At 35.0% G+C, this 4714-nt stretch overlaps 1 pseudogene; it reads left to right on the top strand.

Annotated features, from left to right (window-relative positions):
• Positions 1–2330: 2330 nt before the first annotated feature.
• On the top strand, positions 2331–4158 carry LOC104996404 (annotated as a pseudogene).
• Positions 4159–4714: the final 556 nt, after the last annotated feature.

The following is a 4714-nucleotide window of genomic DNA, read 5'->3' as shown; positions in this document are numbered from 1 at the left end:
GATTTCCTTTAGGATTGACTGGTTTGATCTTCTTGCAGCCCAAGGGACTCTCAAGAATCTTCTCCAACACCACAGTTCAAAAGCATCAGTTCTTCGGTGCTCACCTTTCTTTATAGCCCAACTCTCACATCCATATATGACTACTGGAAAAACCATAGCTTTGGATAGAACTTTGTTGGCAAAGTGATGTCTTTGCTTTTTAGTATGCTGTCTAGGTTGGTCATAGCTTTTCTGCCAAAGATATAGCTTCACATTTTTTGCCAAATGACACTTTCCTGGTTATTATTTATATAGAGTAGAAAACAAAATCATTGTTTATCACCTGCAGCTGAAGGAATATATTATGTTTATTATACTTAAAAGGATGCATATTTAATTAAGTATGTTAAATGCACAAAATAATAGGCAATACTATTTTATATCACAAGAATCTATGCTCATACTCCTCAGAAAAAATAATTGTCATCTAATATATCTATTTAATGTTTACATTGAAAACTTTGGTATTATATTGGGAATGCATCTTATGAATATTAAGTATATCTGTTATATATGTTATGAATTAATTTTTTAGCTACTCATCAAATGATGCCCCAGGAGTTTTCTAAATGAGAATTGGTGAGTATAGAAAGCAGATTAATTTCTCATCTGTGTTATTCTGAGTCAAATTGCATGGTATGTTCCTCTTTGTGAGTAACTAGTGTTCTCTGGATATCCTGGAAAGGACATACATTTGTTTATTATAATTCCATATGTAGAATGCTCTATCTCCAGACCTGAAATGTATAGCCTTACAAAATGATGTATTTATAATTAAGGGAATATTTTAAGGTTAAAACGTATGACTCATCACCTCACAGCAGTTTTTTTGGCCTCATCTGGAAGGTTTTTAGATGAAGTCCAGCTAATTAAGTTAAACAATCTCCACTTCTTGCCACTCCCAGAGTGGTGTGCTGACAGTTTCCTTTTATTACACTCTGAATGTTGGCATGTCTGTCATGAGACATTAAGGATTCATGGATTCACAAGAATTCCTTCAGAATCCTTTCTTTCTTCCTATAATGTCTGTTCTATTTGTCTCTGAGTTTCTCTACTAGTAAGATGATCACAGATGCCCTGCTGCTGCTAAGTTGCTTCAGTCATGTCCGACTCTGTGTTACTTGATAGATGGCAGCCCACCAGGCTCCTCTGTCCCTGGGATTCTCCTGGTAAGAATACTGGAGTGGGTTGCCATTTCCTTTTCCAACAGATGCCCTAGATCCCACAATAAAAAATATAGATATAGATATATGGATATATATATAGATATAGATATATTTATCTGTAACTGAAAACATTGCCAAAGGAAGATGAGCTTCCAGAATTTTATGGACTTTAATATCAGAATTAAAATTAATACCAAATACCAAGTTTTCCCTAATATCCATACACATAAGGAAAAAGCTTAAGAAAAAAAACTTCCAAATACCATCCGTGTATTTAATTTGCAATAAAATAGGACATTTAAAGATAATTAGGTAAAAAATGCTCACATATAGTAACAGAACCCACATAATATGAGGAAAGTTTAATGAAATAGGATATTTAAAAGGAATACATAACAAGGTATGCTTAAAAATATTCTATAATTGTTTTTAAAATGTGGAAGGAAGATGTCAAAAACAATTCAATCACAGACACATACAAATTATTTGTAGTCCTTGCTTGATTGGAACTATTTCAGGTGTGCTGATCAATAAGTAAAAGTAAATTATGTGAATTGTCTACTTATACATACCATAGTGTTTGAATGAGTTTTGATAAAATGAAAGAGGTACATAATCATAATGGCCCCCGGCTTGGTTTTTTTTTTTTTTTTTTTTAAGTATACAACTTTAGAATGAAGAGAATAATTTTCAAATTGTTGTTTTATTTGTTAACTAGCTATAACTCAAGAAGGGTAGAAAGCAGTCAGGTATTATGGTTTATATTGGAGTTTTGAAAATTAAAATTATAAGCCATTTGCCCTGTGATTATAGAGTCAGAATTTTAAAGAGCCACTTGTAGGGCCCATCTGTTACAAATATCTTTCTTTCAGACATAGAAAGGATATCAAAGAAAACAAATGAGATAATCTGTTAATATGTTTTGCCTTAAACATGTGTTAAGTACATAAAATATATTGGTAGTTAAAGAGCTATGAATTAACTATTACTAAAACCTGAATATCCTGATTTTTTATTAAGTTTTTTATTCATGATATCATGCAATGATAATTAAAAAATTAAAGTAAAAACCACTTGGGAGGTGGGAAATTTGGTCCATCATGATCTCTATGGCTTTCTGGACCCATGGACCCACCCAGCCAGCCTTACCAGTGGAGAAGACATTTGAGGAATTTGTATGAGACAGCTGTGCAGAATGAAGCTGGAGGAGCATTAATTGTGCACAGAGATACTCCTGACAATAACCTAGATATTCCATTTGATTTCACAGTGGAAAACTCTTAAGAGGACAGAGACAATTGTTAAACAAACAAACAAAAATACGACTTCTGCTTTATTGACTATGCCAAAGCCTTTGAGTTTGTGAAACACAACAAACTGTAGAAAAATTCTTAAAGAAATGGGAATACCAGGTCACCTTACCTGCCTCCTGAGAAGTCTTTATAGGACTGGGCATGGAACAGCAGACTGGTTCCAAAATTGGAAAAGAAAGATATCAGGGCTGTATATTGTCACTCTACTTATTTAACTTACATACAGAGTACATCATGAGAAATGCTGGGCTGGATGAAGCACAAGCTAGAATCCAGATTGACGGGAGAAATATCAATAACTTCAAATATGCAGATGACATCACCCTTATGGCTGAATGTGAAGAAAACCGAAGAACCTCTTGATCAAAGTGAAAGAGAAGAGTGAAAAAGCTGGTTTAAAACCCAGTGTTCAGAAAACAAAGATCATGGCATCTGGTCCCATCACTTCAGGGCAAATATATGGGGAAATGATGGAAACAGTGATAGACTTTCTTTTGTGGGGCTCCAAAATCACTGTGGACAGTGAATGTAGCCATGGAACAAAAAGATGCTTGCTCCTTGGAAGAAAAGTTATCACAAACCTAGACACATATTATAAGTTAGAGACATCACTCTGTCAGCAAAGGTCTGTAAAATCAAAGCTATGGTTTTTCCAGTAGTCATGTACAGATGTGGACCATACAGGACCATACAGGACCATACATAAGGCTGAATGCTGAACAACTGATGGTTTTGAATTGCAGTGCTGGAGAAGACTCTTGAGACTCCCTGGACAGCAAGATCAAACCAGTCAATCCTAAGGGAAATCAACTCTGAATATTCATTGGAAGGACTGGTGCTGAAGCTTCAAGATTTTGGACCTCTGATGCGAGGAACCAACACATTGAAAAAGACCCTGATGCTGAGAAAGATTGAGGAAAAGGGGGCAAAGAGGATGAGATAGTTGGATGGTGTCATCGACTCAATGAACATGAGTTTGAGCAAACTCAGGGAGATATTGAAGGTCAGAGAATCCTTGTGTGCTGCAGTTCATGGGGTCACAAAGATTCAGAAATGATTGAAGGACTGAACAACAACACCTAAAAGGGCATAAAGCAGATGCTATGCTTCTAATCCTGGATTTAGCTCAAAGAAAAAATGGATGGCTGCCCAACTCTGCTATGAACAAGGTTGAAGAAATTTTACAAGTACCTTCAATAAGAGTGTATGATGTACCAACCTTTTAGACAATATATATTGCAAAGCCACTTGGAAAATATATTTAAGTATGCACTACTATGCCTCACATGCACTGAAAGTCTGACAGCACACTGGAGGTCATTTAGACCCCCCCCCCCAAAACACACACACACACACACACACACACTTGAAATAAAGTTTGGAGAGACAAACTTTTCACTCTTATAGAAGTGGAATGTTTAGGGGCTTGTGTAAACCCACCAATGATTCAAATAAATGACAACTACTAGGAGGATCTGACACTTAAGGATTTTGAAGAAACTATTAATGAACTCAAGGCTGGCAGAATCCCGAAACCTGGGCCAAGGAGTGACTGCATCTCATGTAAATCAGCCACAGGTCTTACCTCTTTGACTGAACCACATAAAGGACCTGGATTTCTTGTACAACCAGGCCTTTAATTTATATTTAACTGTATAATTATTTCAACTGGAGAAATAAAGTATGAATCTCCTATCAAAAAAGGAAGAAACACTTGGCAGAATATATAATTTGCAGAAAATTGAGCCACATATAGTGAGGTTCTTAGTTCAGCATGCATAAAGAACATAATATTTTAAAATATTTTCATATTCAATCTGTCATTTAGTCTATATCAGCTCAACCACTGAATTTTCATAGAAAATTATTTTCTATGTATTTTAAATCTGATTTTTTTAAGTCATAAGTCATTATCTCAAAATCTAAGCTTTATTCAAAAGAATTTCCAAATTTCCCAAATCCACATTTTAATATGAAGAACCAGACCTAAGATTCTTAAACTTATAACTTTACAATTTTTAGCAAAATCATATCATTTAGCAAAACTGAAAACAGGGAGAGCCTTTCCTTTGCAGCAAGGTGGAGGACACCAGGAAGTGAGCCCAGAAAGGAATTACAAGAGAGAAAGTACAACCAGAATTAGATTTGAAGATTCTGACTCGTGCCTTGAAATAAAAAATTTAAATAGTAGATTGA

This window comes from Bison bison, unplaced genomic scaffold (assembly GCF_000754665.1).
Source record: "Bison bison bison isolate TAMUID 2011002044 unplaced genomic scaffold, Bison_UMD1.0 scf7180017864292, whole genome shotgun sequence".
NCBI classification, from domain to species: Eukaryota; Metazoa; Chordata; class Mammalia; order Artiodactyla; family Bovidae; genus Bison; species Bison bison.
This window is presented reverse-complemented; position numbering and strand designations above follow the sequence as displayed.